The sequence below is a fragment of the Cynocephalus volans genome, chromosome 12 (genome assembly GCF_027409185.1).
Source record: "Cynocephalus volans isolate mCynVol1 chromosome 12, mCynVol1.pri, whole genome shotgun sequence".
NCBI classification, from domain to species: Eukaryota; Metazoa; Chordata; class Mammalia; order Dermoptera; family Cynocephalidae; genus Cynocephalus; species Cynocephalus volans.
In genome coordinates, this window is record NC_084471.1 from 14,750,112 (window position 1) to 14,776,725 (window position 26,614).

Here is a 26,614-nt window from a genome sequence, read left to right on the forward strand (position 1 = left end):
GAACTCTTTATCAAGTTGTTCTGACATTGTATGAATATAATACTAGCAATGACATTCTAAAAATATTTGTTAGAAAAAAAAAAATTGACAAAATAAAATTTAAAAAATAAATAAATAAAAATAAAAATAAAAATATTTGTTAGCTCATTCATTCATTCATGCATTCATTCACTCATCAGACAGCTAGAACATGGGTTGGCAAACTTTTTCTGTAAAGAGTAAGAAAGTAAATATTGTAGGCTTTTGGGCCATACATTCTCTGCTGTAACTACCCAAATCTGCCATTGTAGTGGGAAGCAGTCTACAGATGACATGTAAATGAATGGGCATGCTGTGTTCCTATAAAAGTTTACGTGTAGGCACTGAAATTTGAACTTCATATAACGTTTATGTATCATGAAATATTGTTTTAAAATAATTTCTTCCATTATTTAAAATGATAAAAGCTATTTTTAGCTTGTGGGTTGTAAAACTCAGGCAACAAGAGCCAGATTTGGCCTGTGGGCCATAACGTCGCCTTAGAGGACCTCTGGAGTGTCTGTCCTTCTGAAAGCTGCCAGATGTCTCAAGAGCCCTCTTGCACATGTGTCTCCTTTTACTCTCACCACAAATCTGTATCTCTGATACGGCAGAAGGAACAGCAACCAGGAGCTCAGTTCTATTGCCTCAGGAGGTGCATAAGGAGGTGACATCACCGTGGCTGTCGGCAGGATTGGCTACATAATTTGCAGGACCCAGTGAAATATAAAAAATGCTGGTTTCTCCTTCAAAAGTTAAGAACTTTCGAAACAGCAATAGTAGATCATTAAACAAAGCACTGGCCCTCTGTTGGCTTTGAGATTGTTGTATGTTTGAAAATCTGGCTAATAAGTTCTACCTCACTGAGTTATTTTAAAGATTAAATGACTAATAAGTGCTTGCTTTTCTGATACATAGTAGGTGAACAAGAAAAGTTTCAAGACACATTGTGGCACTAGACTTTGCCTCTCTCTGCTGCTGGAGGTTTTAATGCCACTAGCATCAATGGGGCGGCAGGAGATTTGGGTAAAGCAGCAGCCCAAGGAGGATTTTCACTTCCATTTTTAGTAATTTTTCTGAAGCCTAAGACATCTGTTCAGATAGCTGGTACAAAATGAGACATTAGAGATTTGGTCTCTATTCAGCATAGTTTGGAGGTAGCAGACCTGGTTTTCCATTTATAATATTTCTCTTTCTTTTGGTTTATATCATACAAATCTCTCTGTGTGTGTTCTTTTTAACCTTCCTTCTGTTGCAATTTGATCAGATTATAGAAGGACAGAGTAGACACGTGTCCCTTTAATTAAAACCACCTCTCCTCCAGGCAAGAACAGGTGTTGTAGAAATTCCTGGATGACTCTTTTTCAAGCAAAACTGAACACTGCACACAGAAAGGCATGTGAGACATCCCTTGCTGCCAATGTCTTCCATTAAAGGCACTGTGGAAGCGGTGACTTTTAATGTTAGAGTGAGAGCCATTTCCTGGTATATGAGTAAAGGTGGACAGAAATCCCTTTATTTAGAGATGCATTTGATTGGAGTCTATGGGTTTATTCCAAACATTTGTAAGTAACTTATTGTTCACTCTAAAGGAGGTAAGGGTGAGAATTTTTGACTTGCTGGGAATGGATTTCCCAGCTGAATCCCAGCAGGGTGATCTCGGAGACCGCTTCATACTTAATTTTTATACCACTTACATGTGCTTGTCCAATTTTATTACAGGTGGCATGTGTCAATCTGTTCCATGATAAGGCAGAGATGGTCACTTCCACAGCACTCACTACTGTAGCCCTTAAGCTCAAAAACTAATCAGTGACATTTTTTGAACATTTACTATGTGCCAAGTGCTTTACATGCATGGTCTAATTTACGTAATTTCCTAGTTTAACTCTTACATGTGACCTGTGGTCAAGCTATAAGTATCATTACCTTTTGACAGGTGAGGAAATAGAGATTTGACTAAGATATGGTTAAATCAAATGGGAATACAGGATGGCCAGTTTTTATTAATTTTTTTCATTGAGGTGAAATGCACATAAAATAAAATCACATATAACATAAAATTAGCCATTTTAAAGTGAACAATTCAGTGACTTTAAATGCATTCATAATGTACAACCACCACCTGTGTCTAGTCCCCGAACTTTTTCATCAACCCAGAAGGAAACCCCAACCTATTAAGTGGTCACGGCCCCTTTCCCCTCACCCCAGGCCCTGGCAACTACCGGTCTGTGTTCTACCTCTGTGAGTTTAGACTGACCAGATTTTAACTGTAACATGACACTATCAGCTAACATTTATTTAGTGCTTATTGTATGTCAAGCACTGTTGTAGGAAATTCGCCTGTGTTAATTTGTTCTATCCTCTCTACGCAATGCAGAAGGTACTATTATCACCTCCGTTTTACAGATGAGAAAATGGAGACCCAGGGAAGCCCACAAAGTTGTCCAAGGTCACATGGCTACCGAGGGCCAGAGCCTGGACTGGAACCCTGGAAGTCTGCCTCCAGACTCCTTCCCTAACTGCGGGGCTGCACTGCCTCTCTGTGGCCTCATTCCTCTCTTGAGGGGCTGCAGCACGACAGCAAATCCACATCGTTGCTCATCCACATGCACAATTCAGCACCACAATTCTTGGAGGTGCACAGGGAAGGCCACCTCATTCCCTGACTTCAGCTTGAATCCTAACTCCAGCTGTGAAGTGATGGGCTGAGAGCTGTGATGCAGGGAGGTCACAGGCCCATGGAAGCCCAGAGAGCAGAGAGATTGGCTCTGCCTGGGGAGCCCAGAAAAGCCTCTTGTTCTCTCATTTCTGTATTCCTTTACACAAGAATAAAAGGATCTTCGCATATCAGGGAAGAATAAAGCTCTTCCAGCATCAGGACGAGTTTTAATGGTGGGCAAGAGTCATGCACACAGCCTGGTTTTGCCACAGAGCAGCTGCAGGACCACAGGCTGGTTCTCCACCTTGCTGAGCCTTCGTTTGCTCTTCTTGAAAACCAGGGTATTTTGACCTGCAAACATGGAAAGTCCCTGGCATACTGAAAGACTGTAACAGATACTCTTAATAAATGTTTTGGTGTCCCAACCAAGACTTATTCTCGGGAAGAGAGTTGATAAACTTCTTTATGTAATAATAGCAATACTTATTTATTGAGCTTTTATCTTGCGCCAGACACTGTTTTAAGTTTTTACACCTGTATCTTAATTGATGACTAGGAATATGCTGCTTTTTTAAAAAAACCACTTCTTTTTTTAAAACCACGTTAAAAAAAAAAAAAACAAGTAACTAAGTCACATTTCACAAACTAATGTTCTGTAGGGAAACCTAGTCCTATGATTTGGTGTGCGAAAAATGAAATGAAAATAAGAAGCTTCCATAGTCAACTAGGTTAGGAAAACTGCATGCTCTGTGCCTGTGTTTCCCAAACTCCATTGCACATTGAGATCACCAAGAGATGGCTAATATATACCCACGCTTGGCTGCACCTCCAGGCATTCTAGCTGATGTGGTCCGAGTGCTACCTGGGCATCTGGATATTTTAAGTCTCCTCAGGTGAGTCCAGTGAGCAGCAAAGTGGAAACTACCCCTCTGGCCCCCTTTTGGAACTGCACTGCGCTCAGTGGTACATTCCAAACTTTAAAGGGCTCATCAAGTTTTTAAATTTTCATTTCCCCACCATATTTTTGTATGAACTCAACCAAACCTAATACGGAAATCCCCCTCTTTTCCCACCCTTGTCTTCCTTAAAGATAATTGTCTTCCTTAAAGATAAATTGTTAAAAGATACGTGATGCCCCTCCTTTGTCCCATTCCCTTTGGGGTCTCATCGCCGGCCTCTCCCCTTCCACTCTGTGAACCACCAGGCACTCTCCCAGCTTTGGGCCTTGGCGCCTGCCATTCCTTTGCCTGGAAGTTTCCTCCCTGGTCATCTGCATGCCTCTCTCTCTTCTCCGGGTCTTGACCTGTGTCTGTTTTTCACTGAAATCTTTACTGATTTACCAATTTAAACCTTCTGCTCTCTTTTCCTGACACCTCTACTCCATGTTGACTTTCCTTGCTTTATTTTTTTCTTCATAGATCGTCATCTAACAACTTAACATATTTTACTCATTTATTTATTGTCTGCTCATTTCTACTGTCAGCTGCACAAGGGCAGGACTTTTGTCTTGTCCACAGCTGTGTGCCCAGAACCTAGAACAGTACCTGGTACATAGCAGGCATTCAGTAAATATTTGTGGAATGAATGAATGAATGAACAAATTAATGAATGAAAAGTATCAAGATTAAACTTAATAACCACTATGTGTCCACCACCTAGTTGGTATTTTGCCTTATTTCACTCAATCTTTCTTTTCTAAATAAATAAAATGCTGTAGAGACTGTTGAAGGCCCCCTTGTTTACCTCCCCAGTCCCTGTCCCCTTCTTACCTCCCAAGAGATGACCCTATTCAGATGTTGGTGGGTCAACTTCCAGCCCATGACTTTGTACTTTCATACTTGCATCCAGGATTCTTCTGGGGTTTTAGAATTTTACATAAACTGTGAACTCTACCTAACTTCCTACGTTGCTTTTTATATCAACATTATATTTTATTCATGATGATCCATGCAAATTTAATTCACTCATTTTAAGATTGGTATAGAATTCTATTGTATGAACATGCCATAATTTATTTATTATTTCCCCTCTAAATGGATATCTAGGTTGTTTCCAGTTTTTCGCTATTACAAACAATGCCACAGTGAACACCCTGGGGCATGCCTTCCATGCACATATGTGATGATTTTTTTTTTATATCTGGGATGTGGAATTGCTGAGTCTTAGGGCATGTGCATCTTCAAATTTGCTAGGTGTTACTAAATTTCTCAGCAAAGTGGTTGTACTAATTCCCACTTCCTCCTGTAATGATCTCTGCCTACCCAGCAGGGTGTGAGTATCTTATGGTTGCTGTCGTTTACCTTCCCCTGACCCCCAGTGAGGCTGAGCTCCTGGTCCTCCGTTCTTCAGCCATTCAGGTGAACTCACCTGTGAACAGTCTTTTGATGGCCTTCGTACATCATTGTTCTGAGTTGTTTGTCTTTTTGTTACTGACCTGTAGAAATTCTTTATATACTCTGGACACAAATCTTTTGTCAATTATGTGCTTTGCAAACATCTCCCAGTCTCTCGCCTTTTAACTTTGTTTATATTGGCTTTGTTATACAGACAGTATACATTTTAATGTCAGAGCATTTTCCATTACACAACATGAAAAGAAGGAATGCTGGAGTTTCAGACATCAGGTTGGCAGATTATGGGGGGAGGAGGACGCAGTTTCTGGGGCTGGGAACTTCACTGCAGTCCCCATCGCTTCAAAGAAAGTTCCTTAAAATCTCGACTTCCATACTGTAATGTTTGGTAGTGAGGACAGAGCTGCTCACCACGGTGGGTCCCAGGCTGCTTCTCTACCTGAAAGGGATCCCTGCAATATCTCACAAAGGCCAGTAATCCACGTGGCCACCTCTGCTGCAAACCCGCCTTACTAATTGCCAAACCTAGCACATAGCTGATTCGCAGAAATGAACCATTTTTCCTTTCTGATATGTTTGCCTGGTAATGGGTAACAGTAGGAGGGAGGGATGGAAGCAAAACTGTCCCAGGGTTGTGCTGGATTGTTCAGGGCTTTAGGAGCAACAAATACAGGACATGCCAGCCACTCCCAGGACTCAGAGCATGGATCAGAGGTTCATACAGCCAGCCAGTGGAAGGGTCCCATAGGAGACCCGTGAATACCCCAAATCCACGGGTGGTAGGAAGCCCTTTCAGTGGCAGGCAGACACTGGTTCAGAAGCCTCCTTTAGGACCTAGGATGATGAAGATTTGGGGTACCATATCTTCTCAGTTAGTTTTTGTTATGTAGCAGGTTACCCTAAAACATACTGACTCAAAACAATAGCCATTTACTGAGTTCATGATTCTGTGGGTTGGCATTTTGGTCTGGGCTTCACTGGATGTTTATTTTCTACTGGTCCTGGCTGGTCTGACTCATATGTCTTTGGCCAGCTGTCGGTCATCTAGGTGGCTCTGTTTGTCGGGGTTGGCTGGCTGTTGGCTGGGGAAATAGGGGTGACTGGGCCACCATCTCCCGTCCTCCAGCAGGCTAGCCTGGGCTTGCTCATACTCTGTGCCAAGTTTGCAAAAGCTGTAAAAGCTGAAGCCTCAAAGTTGATTGAGACCTCGGCTCAGGACTCATACAATGCCACTTCTGCCATATTCTGTTGGTCAAAGCAAGTCACAAGGTCATTCTAGGTTCATGCAGTGGGAAATAGACTTCTCTTCATGTTGGGAGAAGCTGGCAAGCATTGTGGCCATATTTTTCAACTTACCATAGACAGAGAATTCTGGGATGTACACCTCAACTCAAGGCGGTGGCCAGACCCTGGTGATTGACCAACTTGACTCACCGGTTTAATTATCATCACAAAAATGTGTGGAAGTGGGACACAATAGTCAGTGTACGCATAGCTATGCCCACTTCCTCTCTGCACACTAAGGAAACATCTAGCTTTGTCTGATATAGATTATCTTCCAACCTGCCCCAGACACACACACACACACACACACACACTCACACACACAAACACACACACACATACATTTTGCAACCATCTGGAGAAAATGGAGGAGTTGGCCTGGGGAGACTTGATTTGGAGAGGGTTGAGAGCTACTCCTGGAAGAAAAAAAGAAAATAAATGAAAGAAGAGATAGAAAAAGGGATAGAAACACCCTTGCTGGTGGTTTTGGGAAGAGTCTTGAGACAGAGCAGAGAGTGAGGGATGGAAGAGAGGAGCTTTGGGTCAGCTGCTGACTATGAGAGAATTGGATCCTGGGAGGAAGTGGAATAAGGATTTTAAAGAGTATGGCCATGTCATAGGGTTTGGATCTTCTGCAATGTCCTTTGGAAGATCCAGATCCAGTTTGGAAACACTTTTGACTGCAGGATTCAATATAAGATGTTCTGAGACAGGATAGTGTGACCTCTGGCACTTGATTGAGTTATGACAGTCATTTGTCACTTTGCTGTGGCATGATCCTGAGTTTTCTCTGCTTCCAGGTGGTGTCTGAGCACACACCCCAGCCAATGGGAGAGCCTCCTACCTGCTCAGCTCCTACCTTTCTCTTCTCAGCTCTTCCCACCCATCCTGGGGTTAGGGTCTTTTTTGACTATACGATGGCATTATTCAATTGGAAATCTGCAGTTTGCCTCATGCTATGGTCTGAATGTTTGCATCCTCCAAAATTCATGTGTTGCAATTCTAACCTTCAAGGTGATAGTATCAGGAGCTGGCGCCTTTCGGGGAGATTAGGTTATGAGAGCGGAGCCTTTATGAATGGGATTAGTGCCCTTATAAAAGAGACCCCAAAGAGCTCTCTTGCCTCTTCTGCCATGTGAGGTTGCAGTGAGGAGGCTCCATATATGTGGAAGCAGATGCTCACCAGATACCAAATCCACCAGCACCTTGATTTTGGATTCCCCAGCCCCAGGAACTGTGAGCAATAGATTACTGCTGCTTATAAGCCACCCAGTTTATAGTATTTTGATATAGCAGCCCAAGCAGAGTGAGACACCTCGAGATTGCCCTTCTCTTTATGAAGAGGATGTCTAGAGTGTTTGTGGTGTCTGGAGTGTTCGTGGTGTCTGGAGTGTTCGTGGAAGAAACAATACCCCATAGCAGGGATTGCCAGTGTCTTAGCCATTTGTGGTGGTACATTGTCAAATTGTTTTCTTGTCCAGTCGCTTAATTGAATTTGTTGGGTGTGTGTAAGAAGGACTTATTATACACTTGTTTTTAAGATTTATCATTTTCAACATTAGAAAACATCTTTGAAAGTAGACATTAATACTCCTCTATTACAAGGGAGGAAACTGAAAAGCAGAGAGGTTAATTGCCACAAATTATATGGCTTGCAATGACTAGAGTTGGTATTGAAACACTGGTCTGCTGGGTTCCAAAGCCCCTGCAGTGGACTTGTAAGGGGATTTTTGGTGGCCCAGTATCTGTGCATACTTTCCCTGCATTTGGCAAATTTCTCAACTTGGATGTCCATGTCGTCCTGAGGTAGAGCCCAAGACTTGCTTTCTTGTCGCCATAGCCCTGACATGAGGCCTCGATGCTTACAACCAGAAGAATCTGTAATAAACCTGGATTTCCAAGGGAGTGAAGTGAAGGGATTGGGGCCATGTAGAATCCAGATGAGGGTGATGGCCAGCTTAGCGCTGAGTTCTGCAGTGTTTGTGTCCATGGGACATAGTTGAGTCTTTACCGAATATGGGTGTTGTCCTTGGCTGCATAGCCTCTGAAAGTGATTCCTGACCCACCTAGAGATCTGTGAGTGTCTTGAGACTCTTTAATAGATTCCTTTTCTGCTAAATGAATTAAAGTGGGCTCTGTGGTTTATAACTAGGAATCCCAGCTGGAATGGCTTATTTTGTTGGTTTTAAATTTTTAAAAATTTTTCCATCGAGGTAAAATACACATGACATAAAATTCACCATTTTCACTATTTTTAAGTATACAATCCAGGGACATTACGAACATTTACAATGTTGTGCAATTACTACCTCTATGGTATGGCTTTTATCATATGTATTTCATTAAATTTTCCCAATCTCTCTTTAAAAATGAGGAATTCTTATCCTTGTTTTATAGATGAGAGACCAGAGCTCAAGGAGAGCAAAAGTCTTACTCAAGATTATATCACTAGTAATGATAATAATAATAATAGCTATCATTTATCAAGTGCTTATTACATGCACATTACATGTAATCCTTTAGAAAGCCTGGCAAAACAGGCATTATTATGGCTCCCATTTTATGATGAAGACACAAGCTCAGTGAGGTTAGGGAGCTCACAAAAGTCACATGGCCAGTAAGCAGATCTGGATTTTAACTCACGTTTGTCTGGCCCTAAAGCCCTTGGTTCCTTACCAGCCCACCCTGTTTCCTGGGGATTGGAGTCCAAGTCTTCCAACTCTCAGTCCAGTGCTTATGCTCATCTCTCAATTACAAGGCTGGTTCTTAGGGGAGTGTCTACTGCCAGTGTTTTCACAACTGGGCTTCTCCCTCCTCTCGTGCTGACCTGGGATGGAAAGAGAAGCTGGGAGCATTGGATGGGGGATTGAAGCCCTGTTCCCGGTGTCCTGGCTGCCGTGACGTCTGTGGCATGGTTAAGTGCTCAGGGGGAGTTTGTTGAGTGGAACTGAGCTCTGTTGAACCCAGGACAGAGTAATCTCTCCCAGGCCCCTGGTTGGACCAAATTTTAGTAGCAAAAAGTTACCTGTGGACTTCTATGGCTGGAGCATAGAATAAAATCAAGGATGGATCACTGAGTAATGAGCTGCTGAAGGGGATAGCAAACCAGAATAAACAGACTTTGGATTTGGGGGTTATGACAAGGTTACAACAAAAACAACAAACTTCTATTAGTTGAGCAGTAATGATATGCTAGGCAGGAATTGTATCTCTAGCATAGGATTTTTGTGAAGTTTAAATGAGTTGATGCCTTTGAAGTGCTTCGGATAGCACCCGGCACAAAAAGCAGCTGAATAGATGTTGGTTATTGCTGTCCCCATTTGACAGATGAGGAAATTGAGCACCAAGAATGTCTAATGACATGAATAATGTCACCAAACTAAAAAAGACAGAGTTGAACCATGAACGCAGGTTGATCTCAAAGCTCCTGCTCTTTCCAGTCTATTAACAGATATTTATTGGGCTTTGATTGTGTGTCCCCATCTAAAAAGACGGGAAGAAAACAGGCAGACAGAATTCCAGCTCCTCAAAGAAACAAATGTTCCTGAGGGCAGAGAGACACTTAGCGTGTCACCAAGCAATAAGCAAGGTCATTGCAGATGCCTCGAGGGGAATGAAGAAGGAGAGGACATAATATAAAGAGTGGGGCTCAGGGAGGGTAGTGCGGGGTGGGGGAGACCCCTCTGAGGCCTGATGTTCCAACGAGGCCTTGGAGAGGGGGAGGAGGCAGTGACTTCAAGGTCTGTGAAGAGTGTTCCCAACAGCAGGGACAAGTGCCAAGGCCCTGGTGCATTTGAGAAAGAGAAAGAGGCCGGTGGGAGTGGAGAGTGGTGAGGGAGGGGGTTTGGTGACAGCTGAGCCATTCATGACTTCTGATCTCTGGCTCTCGGCTGCAGAGCAGGGACAACGTTACCTCCAATGTCTGCTTTGGGGAGTATATTAGTTTGCTAGGGGAGCCGTAACAAAGTACTACAAACGAGGTGGCTTCAAACAATGGGAATTTATTCTCAGTTTTGGAGGTTGGAAGTTAGAAATCAAGGCATTAGCAGGGCTATGTTCTTTCTGAGGGTTCTCGGGAGAGAATCTGCTCCATGCTGTTCTCTTAGCTTCTGGTGTTGCTGGCGGTCCGTGCTGTTCCTTGGCATGTAGATGCATCACTCCAGTCTCTGCCTCTGTCATCACATGGCCTTCTCCCTGTGAATCTGGGTCAGTGTCTCTTCTCCTTTTGGATTTAGGGCCCACCCTAATTCATGAGGATCCCATCTTAACTTGATTACAGCTGCAAAGAGCCTATAAGGTGATATTCACAGGTACCGGAGGTTAGGATTTCAACTCTTTTGGGGGACATAATTCAACTTGCAAGAGAGACCAAAGAGTAGTAATATGTGTGAAAGCAATGTTTCAATTGTCGAGAGCGGTCCAAGAGACCAGAGCTATTATTCTGCTGGGAGGAAGTCAGGAAGGAAGGTCGTGAGGGTCAAGCCAGTCTCAGACATTGGGAAACCTTCCTTCTCATCCTGTTTCCACCACCAGGTGCTTTTGTGACCTCCAACAAGTCTGCAACCTCTTTGATCTCATTGTCTTCATTTTCCAAATGAGTCCTTCAGGCTGGATGATGTGCCTTTGAATTGCCCTGGTTTTAGGAACATTCCACTCTATTCACCATAAGTTACAATTATCCAGCTGGCCAAGCAGGAGACAGTGCCGTCAATGCCATTCTTATTTCACCTGAAATTCAGCTCATGAATATTGGGAAGAACCCAGAGAAACACCATAATAAGTAATAATAATTGTGATTATTGATTAAGTGACAGACACTTTGCTTTGTGTGGTGCCACTATTAATTCAAAATCTTCCTGCAACCTGGTGAGGGATGTATTCACGGTCACCCTGTGGTGTTCATATGTTCTTTGTACTTGGGCCTCTCTGGAGTTATGTAGATGGTGGCCCCATAAGCATTATAAGGTGCCATTTTCAGAGATGGGAATGGACAGTCAGTGAGATTTGGTTAGTTCCCTGAGAGCCTAAACATCATTAAAGTCAGAGGGAGGACTCAGGTAGACTTTGAACTCTAAGCCTGAGCATTTACCAGGGTACCAGGCTGCCATTTGTAGACCAGAGGTGACTTTTTCATGGGAGGGCATGTGGGACTGGGGCTAGGTAGGTCTGAGTTTGCCTCCAGCTCTGTGACTACCAGCAGATCACTGAACCCCTCTGTGCCTCAGTTTCCCTGTCAGAAAAATGGGGTCATACTCATTCCTACCCTATAGGCTTAAATTAAATGGGGTAATATATGTGGTGGCCTGAAACTGTGCATGACACATAATATGCAAGTGGAAAACATCTTTCTTCATGGAAGAAAGCCACCTTCCCCAGGCAACCTGCTCCCTGATGGCAGATGGAGGGGCTGGTGATCAGCACAGCCTTTTGAAGGCGTTGTCTTTTCCAACAGAACATGACACAGCCACAGGGAAAGTTGTTTTAGTTCCCCTTAGTTTGATTTATTATTGATAAGGCTGGAGATAAATTAGAATCATTAAAACAAGAGGCTGTGGTCTGCAGGCTGTTTTGAATTCCAGAGCTGTCTGCTTTGCATTTGCTGGGACTGAGTGAACACATATTTGTATCCAGAGGAGAGAACCTGGAGGAGCAGAAGGCAAGAGACCCTGTTTGAAAGGTCTGGGCAATGAAAGAGGAAACACAGAATGAACCTGCGTATTAGCTGCTCAGGCTGTCATAACACGACGCTACAGACTGGGTGGCTTAAACAACAGATATTTATTTTCTCTCAGTTTTTGGAGGCTGGGAATTCCAAGATCAAGGTGACAGCTGATTTGGTTCCTAGGAAGGGCCCTCTTTCTGGTTTGCAGACGGCCACCTTCTTGGTGGTTCCTCACATGGTGCAGAGAGAGCAAATGAGCTCTTTGGTGTCTCTTATGATAAGGACACTCACTAATCCTAGTGGATCAAGGCCTCAACCTTTATGACCCCATTTAGTCTGAATTACCTCCTAAAAGCCCCATCTCAAAGTACAGCCTCACTGGAGGTTAGGGCTTCAACATATGGATTTTGGGGAGGGAGACACAATTCAGTCCAGAATGCACTGCCTTGTCACTCCTCCAAGAAACCTGCAATCACTGTTGGTACCGTAACAAGAATAGTTGCCAACAACTTTTTTTTTTTAATATCCTCACAAAACCACGATGAGGTTAGGTACTATCATGAATAACCCCCTTTCAAAAAAGAGGGAAACTGAGGCCTAAGGTCCTCAGCTGGTGGAGGGTGAGGCCAGGTCAAGGATCTTGTACATGCGACCCCTTGTAGTGCTCATTGCACCTTGTCAGTCTTTTTCACAGGGTAAAATGGTGGGGAAAACACCAATTTTTGAATCAGTCTTGAACTAAACACTACCTCTATCACTTAAAAGTTGTGAGAACTTCAGCAAATTATTTGTTTTCTATGAGCACAGTTGTTTGCTTGTAAGGGGGTAATAGTACTGCTCTCATATAGCGTTGCTGGGATCAAATGAGAAAACCCATGACAAGCACTTAGTGTGGGGTCTGTAATGTGGTAGCCACTCAGTCAATGGCAATCACTTCTAGTTTGGGTGATATGCATGGCCTTTGAGGTCTACAAGAGGTCAGGAGGACTTTGAACTTGCCCACTGAACTTTCAGAGGTTGTGGTCTTCTCTCTAATTTAAGTATTCAGGATAGTCACCAGACTCCTTTCTTCTTCCCCTGCTCTTAAAAAGTAGGACAAGGTGTGATAAAAATCATTCATGCTAAGGTATAAGAGACAAAGAAGGATTTCTGAGATAGTCCTTGAAAATTTTAGAAAGAAACTGTTCTTTTTGATTTTTGTACAGAATATTCTCTGCCATGGTCAACCTGTGTCTTGGTAGACCAGTTGTTCAAATGATATTGCTCAGTGTGTCCTGTGGGTTAGACAGTGTGTCGGGGACTGCTGGGTCAATGTAGAAGTGACTGAGATTTAAACACTGCCCTAGAGATACTAATGCCCAAATCTGCCCTTTGTTCAGAGTTTCCTTGTTCATTAAACGGCATCACTGCTTATCCACAAACCCCCCTTGATTCTTCTTTCGTGTCTCAGTTCTATCCAGCAGCAGGTCATTTCGTCTTCAAGCTATATCCTAAATCCACACAGTCCACACTCCCTCCATAGCTCTCGCCCTAGTGCAAGCCACTATCACCTCTTACCAGGATGACAACAGCCTCCTGGCCAGTCTCTGGATTTGACCCTTGCCTCCCTGTGGTCTATTCTCCACACAGCAGCTGGAACAATCTTGCTGAAATGTCAGACCTGTCACATCATGCTCCTGTTCAGTCTCAGTGGCTTCTCTCTGAACCTAGGATATAATCCAACATTGTTACCATGGTGCTGAGGAGTAGTGCTTAGGTCACAAGTTCAAATCCCAGCTCTGTCACTCACCAGCTCTGTGATCCTGGGCAAATTATCTTACCTTTCTCAGTTTCCTCATGTGTTAAATTGGGTTAATATTACTTAACCTGAGGGATGCTGGGATATTAAATGAGTTAATATATATGTAAAGTGCTTCTGATAATGCCTGATGCTTTGTAAGCAAGTATTTGTGTTTACTTTTATCATGATGATGCCGTCTTGTAAGGCTTATATGATCAGGCTCCTGGCCTGAGAGACACCAGACCAGGTCCCAGCTGCTCCAGTCCCTTGCTGCTCCAGCCACCAGATAATTTGCCCACAGATGGCCCAGATTCAAGATGAAGGATATAGTCTCCACCTCTCTATGAGAAAAGAATCAAAAATTTTTCAGACATGCCTTAAACCCACTCTCCCCAAGTAGGTATGAGCTCCATGGGGGCAAGAAGTTTGCTTTGTTCACCATTATGTCCCTGGCATCTAAAACAGCGCCTGGTACACAGTCAGCGCCCAACAGATGTTTACTGAATAAATGAAACAGTTAAGACTGTGCTAAATTCTAAACCCCAAAAGTACTTTTATCCCCATAGTTATCCACAGTCCTAAAAATCCATTGAACCAATTGCTAAGCACATATAAGAAATGATATTAATTAAGCACGAGAAAACAAACTTAATTTAGAAGGCAGAATGCAAATATTACCTGCGTAGACATGTTCACCAGGGACTTATTCTCAGAGACTCCTGTCTTCATCTCTGTCTCTTTCAGAGCTGAGCACAGAGCCTGGTACAAGGCAGGTGAGCAATGAATATTTTTAAAAGAATGATGAAGTACACTCTGGTCTTAAGGTAATCTCATATCCTCTTTGTTAAAAAAAGTTAATAAAAATCCCACTTCTGGGCAATTTGTTTCAGGGAATCAGGCATGCTGAAGAGAAACGTGTGAACTACCATTTATTAAACACTTGCTATGTGCCAAGGAATGTACCAAGTGCTTTGTATGCCTAATATGGCTTATTCTCCACAGTAACTCATGGATTTTGGTATTATTAGTATGTCTTTTACCTCACATTTTGAGGATGTTTAAAATGAGACTCAGAGAGGTTAATCACAGCCCCCTTCCCATTAAGATTGCAGGTGGTAAGTTGGAGGCGGGTGGGGGTAGGGATGGGGGGAGGGGAACTCTAATGTTCATTTGGCTCCAAAGGCTGTGTTCTTGCCAGGTTCCATGCTGCCTCCTTGGGGTCTCAGGGGTCTGTCCATGACCTGGCAGAGCTGAAAGCTTTTCCTTATCTCACTTATATCTGGACTATTAATGGATACCACCCATTAAGGAGTATTTTGGCCATTTGAGTTTAGGTTTAGCAAAAACCAGATGGCATATGGACCATTGCACTGCCTGTCACTTTAAGATGCCATTAAGGTGGGCATTTTCTCTAAAAGTTTTCCCATTATCAACTGCTTAAAATAATTTTGAAAGGGTACTGTATGATCTCAGTGCACTTGAACTTAGCGAATCTAATATCAGATCCAGGAGGTGTGGGTGGGGTTTATGCAAGTGGCCTGCGCCCTGATGAGCTGGAATTCATGGCTCTGTCCACACTGCAGGGTTTAGGCTGAACTCTTGGTCCTCTGAGGGCTGTGGATTACTCTGAGAGTCACTTCTAAGGAGGCAGTGGGTGGCAGAGGAAGCTGACGGATGTGGATTCAAAGCCAGCGCTGTCTCTTCGTAGCTGTGCAACCCTGGGTCAGTGACTTAGTTTCTCTGAACCTCCACTTTCTCATCTGTCCAATGGGGACCACAAAACCTGCCTTGCAGGCTGGAAAAAGGGAGATAAGAGAGCAATATTTATCAAGCACCTATTATATTTATGTGCCAGGTGCTGTTCTAGGCACTGGGAATCTGATGGTGAATGAGGGAAAGTCCCAGTGTCATGGAGCTTGCATTCTAAAGGGGCTTAACATGAACCTGGAAGACAAATGAAAAAAATCATTGCAACTGGTAAGAAGTCCCATGAGCAAAAAGGAATCATGGCAAGAGGATACAGGGGTAGCAGCACTGCTGTTTTCACAGGGGGGTTGGGAAGCCCTTTCTGGGGAGGTGATATGTGAGCACAGACCTGAGCCAAGTGACAGAGGGGGCTGACTTCTGGCTGAGGGAATAGAGGGTGCAGAGGCCTGAGGGAGGAGCCTGCTTGTTCTAGTGGAGGCTGGAGGGGAATGTGGGGAGAGTGAGAGGATTGAGGTCAGATAAGTGGGGCCGGATCATGTAGGGCTCCAGAGCTCAGGGTGGGGTCTTGGAATTGCATTCTAAAGGATGGTGCATGCAAAGTGCCTGACTCAGTGGGTACTCATAGGTCAGTTGCATAAATGATTCTTTACCATCATCTCCCACATCCTCTGCTGGGCAAGGGGCAAAGAGGTGGAGTAGCCACCCTCTTACTCTTCAAAACACCAAATTCTTTCCTCTTCCTCAATTCCCATTTTCTAGATCTTATTCCTAAGAAATAAAGATTTTGAGCGTTTTGTTTGGTTTTTGCATCATAGTCCAAAATGCATCTGAAGAATGTCCTGGCTGATAAAAAGTATTTATTTTCCCTTACCAGATGCATGAAAAAAATAACATGAAAGAGAATTTCCTTTTTTATTGAACTTTCTAATCCATTTTCTTTGCTGCTGAGAACAAATTTGCCAAGCCTGCATTTGAGATGCTGTCATCGCAAGGCGTGAGGTGGTCTCCAGTGCAGAGAAAACGGGGATAGATTTGCTCTCATGTCACAGGTCCGGAGCACTTTATTAACATAAGACATGTGGCCTCTCCCAGCTCCACTTGGTGCAGGTGTATAAGGACAGCTAACTGATGTGGACGGAGACTTACTACATTACTGGGGGCCCTTCTAGGCCCGGAGGACATAGAGATCAATGGTTTCCTGCAAACGGCTTTATCTATTTCTCACTGTGCTGTGAGATAGGGACCAGTTATTGTCTACATTTTGAAAAGAAAAGGAAATTGAATCTCAGAATAGAAAAATGACTTACCCAAGGTCACAGAGCTCAGAAGTGGGTGAACAAGTGACCACAGTTAACCATAGACTTGGCTTGGCCAAACTTTAGCCAGCAGATTCCTAAACTTTGACTGGTTCCTAAGTTGAAACAAGCACCAAGGTGCACAACAGCTCGCTCAGGGAGGCTGGCCACAGAGAGAAAGCCCATTAAGCTGCCCCATCATGCCGTCTGCTCACTTTACTGTTTGCCAGTCTTCCCCAAGTCCCTGCTAGTCCTGCTCACCTTCCCTATAAATGGAAGGCTGTTTTTTCTGTTTGATTTCGAGATGTTTCAAGAACCTGAAGTCAGAGCATTCTCCTTACTGCAATAGTCTTTTTTAATAAAGTGTCTTCTATACTAAGTTCAGATTTGTTTCTCATTTGACATGGGGGAGCTGGGATTTAAATCCAGAATACTCTGAACTCTCTAATTTATTCAGGGGTTAGGATGCTCTGAAAAATTTACGTCTTAATGGAATACTGTGACATGTTGATGCATTTTCTTCTGTAAATCAAATGAAGAACCATATTGCTGACAGATTAAGATCTGACTATATTATGTGTATGTTGGTCTTTAAGCCAAAAAAATAATACATAAATTATCTTAAAGACATTAGAGGCAGTTTTTTTCCTATAAAAAACATGTTATTATTCATTCATTTGCTTGTCTTTTGCCCACATAGACCAGCAGGTATATAATATTTTAAACAAAACTATGGGAAACAAGCTTAAGTGTAAGAATGATAGATATTTTTTTTTTTTCTGTGAAATATGGTGAAACTACTTAATTTGAATTCAGCAAATGTTGAATAAAGAAACTGGTCTCCTGACCTCATTAAACACAATTTCTGGGTCGGCCGAGTTGCTTTAGTTGTCAAGGGCACACGAATCAGAACCAATTGATCTGACTTTGAGTCCAAGTTTTGCTGTTTGCTGGCTGTGTGGCCTTGGTCAATTTCCTCAGTTTCTCTGTCTATTAAATGAGGATTAAAATAGCACCTGCCAACCTTCTCCTGTTGTGAGGCTGAAGGATCATGGTGTGTGGGGTGTGATGCATAATTCTTATTCAATAGATTTTAATAAATATAAGAGAAGGGATCCACCCTGGGGGAGAGGCACTGTTTATCCTTAAAGAGATTCTGCAGACGAAGGAAGACATTCTGAGAAGCCACAAGAACGCAGGGTTCAAATTTACCTAATTGCATAAAAATGTGTCTTTCATTTCCACTCACCCCATGGGTTGACTCTCCCTGCCCCAGCTCTCAGCAAGTGTTTCCCAAGCTAGCTGCTTCAGCAGATCTTCACGGAGGGTTCCTACAACTCTGGAGTCTTGGATTCCTTAGGCTGTAGATCACACTTACCTGTCACCAGCCACTTACCCAGTGGTGCAGCCAGGCACGGGCATAGAGGCCGTGGGGCTAAGTCCTCTTTTGTTGTTGGCTTTAGCTGTGTGCAGGCAACCACTTGACATGTGGTCAAGTAAACCTGTTCTTAAGCAAGGGGCTCTAGAGAACCTAGGAACAGGGGTTGTTGAAAAGACAGTGGGCTGCATGTAAGAAGCCGCAACATTGGCTAGGAGCAAACCACCTGGGGACATGCTGGGGCTGCGTGAATGAATGCGTGACTTAATCGAAGCTGCCTTCAGTTTTAGCACTGGTCATATCATGATGCATCCGTTTAATCACTTGATGTGACAATGTTACTGCATTCATTTCTGAGGATTGCTGTAACCAAGCTCTGCAGATTGGGTGGCTTACAACAGCACTTAATTTTCTCACAGTTCTGGAGGCTAGAAGTCCAAAGTCAAAGTGTTTGCAGGGCCATGCACCCACCAAAGTCTCTAGGAAAGGATCTTTTCTTGCATCCTTCAGCTTCTGATGGATCTTGGCATTCTTTGTCTGGTGGCAACACAACTCCAGTCTTTACCTTCATTGTCACATGGCTGTTTTGTCCCAATGTGTCTCTCTTTTTCTTATGGGGACACTAGTCATATTGCATTAAGGGTCCACGCTACTTCAGTACGACCTCGTCTTAACTAATTACATCTGCAATGACCCTATTTCTGAATAAGTTCACATTCTCAGGTACTAGGGGTTAGGACTTGAACATATCTTTGTGAGGGACATAATTCAATCCATAAGAGTCACTACTGGTGGCTGATCCAACTCCCATTCACAACCTCCTCTTCCAGCTATCTGACACTTCGGCAACCATATGGCACAGTTCTGGCCTCTGGGACCTGAACGGAAGTGTGTGGGATGAGACATACAGGGAAGCATTAGTTTTCCAGATAACTGGGAAGAGACTTGATAGGCAAGCCTCTTTTTCTCACTTCCCCTACTTCTCGTTTGGAACATGCTCATGTTGTTAGAGGCACAGCCATCATTTGGTGGCCAAGACGGACATATGTAAAGAGAAAAGCCAACAAACACACTAGTGATGGTGAAGAGGAAAGGAGGAAGAAGCCCAGGTCTTTGAGGCATTCCTGAGCCTCTCCTTCAGCCCTATCCACCTCGGGCCCATTGATTTGGAAGCCAAATCAACTCCCATCTTTCAGCGTCATTGTTATGGGGTTCTGCTATTCTACAGCCAAATGCATGCCTGATATATACACATAGTTATCTTTCCCTAATGAAGATGGTGATGCAGATGATGATAGCAATATAACAAAAACTATTTATTGAAATAATACTCTTTGCAGGCAATTACTAAATTCTTTACTTGGTTCATATAAAAATATTTTACCCCTATAAGGTAGAACTACTATTATTTCCATGTAACAGATGAGGAAACTGAGTCTTGAAGAGGTTAAACACAGGTCCATGGTCATGTAGTAAGAAGGTGGTAGGCCCAGGATTCAAGCACAGTTCTACTGGCTCCCAAACCTGTGCTTGTTCCACAGCACCATGCAGCTTCTTCCCAGGAAAACCTTGGGAAAAGAATACTACTAATAAGAAAATAGCAATGATGACAGTACCATGTATTGATCATGTATTATTCATTCAGTCATTTATTGAGGAGAAAGTGTCAGGCCCTGTGTTAGTGCTTTACCTACAGAATCTCATGGTAAAGTCTTAAGGGGCAGGTGCTCAGCGCCCCCTCCATAGCCCTCAGCACAAATGGCTCTGAATGGCTGAGTGGTGCTGGGATTATTTGAGCTGGGATTTATAGGAAGAGTGGGAGTTTGATAGGTGAAAGTGAAGAAAAGGGATATTTCAGGGAGAGGGAGCAATAGGATCAAGGGTGCTTTGCCAGGGTTTGGTTCTCAGAAAATGTTTGGGTATGGCTAGGGTTGTTAACTGTTCCCCCATATCCATTCTCTCCTTCTTTCTGTTAGAAATAGCACACCCCCAAGTTTTATCTGGCACATGGCCACCTAGAAATAGACAGTATTTCCCAGATACCCTTGCTACCAGTTAGAGCCATCTGATTAAATTCGTATCAGTGGAATTTGTAACTTGCTTGTTATTTCAAGGAAAAGAAACAGCTTGCCTTCTACTTCATGTGGGCCAAAGCCTGGGCATGTATTGACCCAACTTTGATCATGGAGATGAAGGTGAAATACTAGGGGATGATGTAGCAGGATGATGGAAGGAACCTGGGTCCCTGAATGACTTCATGGAGTGGAGTGGTCCGGCCAGCTTGGACCACTTATCTTTGATTGTTCAGTAAAAAAGAAGTAAACTGTTTTCTTACTTAGTCAGCTGAATTTTTATTCACAACAGATTAGTCTTTACACTAACTTCTTTATTACAACAGATTAGTCTGTACATTAATTAATCTACTGGATCTCAACTTGGACCACATCTGGAGGAAGAGTCACTCAGTTAATATAGCCTAGTTCTCAGGAGAAAAAATAAAATGAAGGGGTGGGGGAAGCTTGCTTGACCTGGGAGGGAAAGACAAGCTGCAGGACCTTAATTTATTCATTTAATTGTCAATTTTTTAATTCAACAAATATTGATTGAGCACAGACTGGAGTCTCCACCCAACCCATATTTTCTCCCTGCTCTATTTTCTTCATCTCCTTTATCAGTATTTAGAATTACATTATCTATCTTGAGTGAAGTATTTACCAGACGGTAAATTTATTGCATTGCAGAAGAGAAAGTTATCAAGTTTTGCTAGAAGAAATATATTGTAGGGAGTTCGTGAATTCATAGGAACTGGTATAAATCATCATGACCCTGTGGAGAAAGAGACAAAAAATAAGGAGTTTTCAGCCCAGCAGAGGTCTGTTTTCTGGTGTGCACAAGAGGGAGGTGGGTCAAAAATGCAGCCGGGCTTTGATCGAATGGAGCAGAGGGGACAATGGAGTCTGGAGGCTCATCTCCCACACACAGTTGCTTAGGTATTGGGGCCCATGTAAGTAACAATGAGGAAAGCCTGATGCAAAGGAAAGAAGCAACATTGAAGACAGGGCAACTCAAGGTTTGAAGGGGCAGAGGGAGGGCTGTTTAATGGAGTAAAGATGAGATCACAAAGGGATGCAGCTGAATAATACAGAGAAGAGATCGACCTAGAGCCTCTAAGGTCTTCGTGGACTTATTTTTCTCACTATTTTCCTTTCAGCCGGTTGTAATAAGCAGAGAAATGAAAGCATATGTAGTTTTCCCCTGTTTACTCTGTTGTCCTCATTGCATGACCAGGCATCCCACAGAAAGCAAGGTGTGTGAACTATGATTTATTGATTACCTGCTCATTGTCTGTATCTCCCTCTAGGAGAGCTCCTGAGGGCAAGGACTTGGTCTATCGGTTCACTGCTCTCTCCCCAGCATCTTGAACAATGCCTGGCACATAATAAGAGCTCAATTAATAATTTTTGGGTCAACAAATAAAGTAGATAAATTAATAAAATAATAGACAGTTTCAATAATTCTAAGAAAGAAAGAGATAACTAGTTTGAGATAAAGAAAACAGAGGGAGACTTCCTTTAGGAATACAGTCAGGGAAGTGAAATTTAAGATAAGATTCAAGGAAGAGAAGAGTCAACCGTGCTAAGAGTGGGGGGAAAAGTGTTTCAGGCAGAGGGAAGAGCATGTGCAAAGGCCTCAGTGTGGGAAAGAGTTTGGCATCTTCCAAGAAATAGGAGAAGATTGGTCTGACTTCAGGGGAAATGGCATGAACAGAGCTGGGAAATATCAGTGGGGGCTGGAGCCTGCAGTGGGTGACGGGCATCGTAAAGTGCTGGTGTTTTATTCTAAGATTTATTCCTACTCTATGTCTATGTTTAGACATTTTTCTTTGAAAAAAGAAACTTGACTTCTGTGTAGAGAATGGACTGGAGGCAGACGAGAGTGTGGTGAGAGTGATCCACGTGAGAAATGATGTTGGCATGGACTAAGTTTGTGACTATGGAACTGGGAAAGGGTGAGTAGATTTATTTGGAGCTTGCTGATGAACTGGACGAGGGAGGAAAGGGAGGGACGGAGGATGCTGTATCAGCTATCGATGACTGCGTAACAAATCACCCCATATTCAGTGGCTTAAAACAACAGTCATTTATTTACAGCTTGTGCCTCTGTGGGTTGGTCATGGATTGGCTGGTCTAAGGCGGGTTCCCTGTTGATCTCAGCTGGACTTGCTCATGCTTTTGTGGGGCAGCAGGGGTGGCAGTAGTGGGCGCTCTGCTTTCATCTGGGCTCATCTCAGTTAGCTAAGCTGAGGCAACTCTGACCCAGTTGACTGTCTTTCTTCTCCTCCTGGGATGGGTGGGCATGTTCTCATGGTGATGGCACAGGCACAAGAGGTAGTGAGCTCAATTACACAAGAGCATTTCAAGACTTGGCATCACATTTGCTAACATTCCATTGGCCAAAGGAAGTCCACAGGGGCGAGGAATTATGTTCTAGTGCAGCGGGAAAGCATGGCCCCCCACTGAAATGGCAACAGGCCTGGAAACCATGAGGGGTGAAGAATTTGGGTCATTAATGCAGTTTACCACAGATGCCTCTCTGCTTCTGGCTAGTTTTCACTATAATTTCTTCCTTGGACCACTCCAAACAATTTTCCTCTCATTCCACCCACTGCTCCTATTTACTTATTCCTGGACTTTCCGAGGAGGAATGAGACAACAGAACTGAGACCTGTGCATGCAGTTGGTCTTCCTGCCCAGGATGAGGGGGCGTGGTAAAGCCACCCCACTGGGTCACCGGGAAGTTTCACCCCTTTGAGTTTGGCTCTGATCTAGGGGGCTGAGAATGGATGTAGAGTCTGGCTGCAGTATTGCGTGGGCTGAGGCCGAACATGGAACACACAAGTGCAGGTTTACAGAGGCAATTGAGAAAGGCCTTGGCTGAAATGCAGCGAATATCTGCTGCTTAAATACTGGAGCGATTATATCATTTGTGGGGCTGTGCAAGATAATTTGTTTGCTGCCTTTTCAATTTGCCATTCAGTTTCCATGGTTTCACGGTTGGTCAGAGATGGAATATGCAAACCCCATAGACAAAGCTAGAAGCTGAAGGGCTAAAATGGCTGTGGAATTGTTTTATAGCACAGACTGGTGGAACGATGACTGTCCAGGGAGTCGAGGGAGTTAGAGTTGAAACAGAGCTCCCTACACCCTCATAACGGGCGCTATCTGCTTCTGTAGAATTGCTTGCTTAGCCTAAGTAACTCCATTTTACCCCCGTCTGACCTGCAGACTACCTCCCCCTTCTGCATGAGAAACCGTTGACCTTCTCATAGAAACAAAAGCCATTGCATAGAAACAGGAGCCATACACAGTGAACTATTACATGCGAACAGGGAACATACACAATAAACTATTACATGGGAACGTACACAATGAAAAGTTGCATGCTCGACTGCTCGAACGGCTCATTCTCGGCCTCTGTGACCTAGCTCCCTAGCTTGCTTTGTGCACCTGGACAAACCCATGTGCCAATGGGATGTAGTTTTTGCCTTTAAAAACCCCACAAAACCAAGGCCCAAGGCTGCTCTTCCTTAGTTGCTCGTTGGGAGACGGTCGCTGGCCGCTGGAGTGAATAAACTGCGCATTTCTGCACGAGTGGCGTGTATGTGCATTCTTGTGGGAGGGGGCCTGACAACAGAGTCTAGCTCTAGTTTTGCCACCTTTATGCTTAGTTCCTTCCCTGGGCCTTCATTCCCCATCCATGATGTGATGTGAGCTCTAAGTTGGTACCTTCCAGCTCTGTGCCAACAGCAACAATAATAATAGCAACAAAGATAACAAGTAGAAGAAGTAGCAGGAGTAACAATAGCTGATGTTTATCCAGTGATTACAGTGTGCCAGGCACTGTGTGAGGTGCTTTACATTCAAGATACCATCTATTTCTCATGATAGCCACAGGGGTAGGCGATACTACTACAACCCCCATTTTAAAGGATGTAAAAACTGACATTTTGGCATTGGGCAACAGTCGCATGCCCCCATTCGTGTCAAAGCTGGGATGGAAATCCACATCTGTCTTATTTCAGGTCCCAGGTTCTTAACACCTGTGCTCCCTCCCTCTAGGATTCTATTCTCTCTACTGCTGTCTAGTAGAACTTTCTATTGGGAATACTCTGTGTGTGCACTGTATATTCCCAATATACAGTAGCCGCTAGTTACATGAGGCTGTGGAGCATTTTAAAGGTGGCTAGTATCACTGAGGGATTGCCATTTTAATTTTATTTAATTTAAAAAATTTAACTTTGAATTTAAATTTATGTGGCTGGCAGCCACCATATTGGACAGAGCATGCAGGAGCATGAAATTGGCCACACCCAAATGCAGAGTAGCATAGTGTTTAAGAGCAGGGGCTAGGTTTTCCCAGCATAAATACCCATTCTGCCACTTATTGGCAGCATGACCTTGAGCAAGTCACTTTGCCTCTTGTACCTCAGTTTTCACATCTTAATAATGGGCTGAGGTGAGAAATAAATAAATGAGTACGTGCTGCACACTTAGAACAGTGCCTGGCCCATGGTAAGAGACATGTCAGTCGTTATCAGCATCATTACACCCCTCACTGAGAAGATGAAAACAACCCTGACATATATCAATGCTGTTTAATTTGCTTCTCACAAAAAAGTGCAGGCAGTGTGGTGGGCAGTGCTGGTGCCCACTCCATCATCTCCGATCGTTTCACTCCCTCTGTGCATCCACCCCTGCACTGCTTGCTCTGTTGCTACAGCTCACACCTGCACCTGCCACCGTCAGGGGACTATGCTCAGGCACTGGAGTCTCCTTGACCACAGGCACAGCCGACTGCCTGGGAGTCACAATTACATAGTAGGCTAGTAATTGACTATTGTGGGTATGAAGTGCCCAGCTCCTCTGCCTTTAGACAGACATTGTCCAGTCTGAGGTGTTGTTTATGCCCCAAATTTCCCCCAAGGGATCGGGCTGAGGCTGGGACTCCTGATATTGCTTCCTTGCTTTGCTCCTTCCCCTCCCTGCCCTGTCCCCTCTGCCCTGACTTGCACCCTGCAGGGTGTTCCTCTACTCATTGTATAGAGGAAAAATTTGAAGCTCATGCAGGGAGGGGATATTTCCAATATCACATGGTCATAAGAGAGGCTCTAAAGTGGAGACCAGAGTATGTCTTCCTCCAACACCATGCGTCGAAATTCTGATGACCACATGTGCTGCCCATGCCTGTACTATTTTCTGTACCCAAGAATCCCCTATATTTGTGGCTGGTGCACACCAGTTTACAGGTGGCGTTCATTCTGACTATACCAGTCATTAACTGTTTTCACTATTATCCCTGCCTATACTCCACACCTTTACATGGCATAACACATAGATGTTTATTTGGGGGGAAATGTGGGCAACCCCAGAGCCGCAGCGTGCCCCTCTTCTCTGCCACAGCTTTCTGCAGGTTGAGTCTGCATAACTATCTCTGCGTAAGGGCTGCCTTCAGCACCAGGCTCATTTGCATAGTCATTGAATAGTGGTTGAGGGTGATTAGGAACCAGACACCGTGCTAAATGGAAATGACACTCTAAGAGGTCAGGGAGCTTGCTCAAGGTCAAGCAGCCTGTAAGGGCAGAGCTGGGGTTTGCATAGATATCTTCTGAGTCTCCATTCTAGATGTTTCCCACTCTCCTCCCAAACAGGCTTTGGAGACAATGAAATGTGCAAACTCCTGTCCAATTAGCCTTGGATGCCTAACCTAGATCTCCACTGGGGACTTTTGCCCTTCACAGGTATAAATGACTCAAACCCTTGCCAATCCCTGAGAAGTCCAGAGCTCGTCCTCTGGGTTTCCGAGGAGTCCAGAGGCTCACAGTCTCCAGACTGCTCAGTGAGGACCTAGCTGTGAACATCATTTCTTTGCAGTTTCCCTGGTGAGTCCATTCACACTGAGCATCAGTGGGCAATGGAGACCTGGTTGGAGAGTTGGGGGGAGACATTGAGGCATCAGTGACAGGCACCGCAGGAATCACTGCTCTATGATGTCTATCAGAAGTCTCACCACTGTGGAGTTTCCTGCTCCCTTAGTTAATTTTTATCTATCTGCATCTTCCTGGTTCCTCACTCTTCTTCCAACCTCATTCAAAGGAACCTCTAGACCGGTGCTCAATCTATGATCCAGCGAGGAAGGTTGTTATTAGCTTCATCTCTTAGATAGGAAATCAAGGCAATGGGATGTCAGTTAAGTTGGCCCCAGCCTCACAGGTGATAAGTGGTGAAGCCCAGGGCGGCCGTGTATGGTTGTGCGTGTTTTCCACTGTTCATTGATGCCTGGCCAAGGAGGCTGAAATCCAACCGGCACTCTGGTTAACAAGTCATTGGCACTAGTATGAGGCTATGTTTGTCCGAAGGAACAAATCCTTTATCCAATCAAATAACATGATCTTTTCACTGAGCTGTGCATCCACTGGG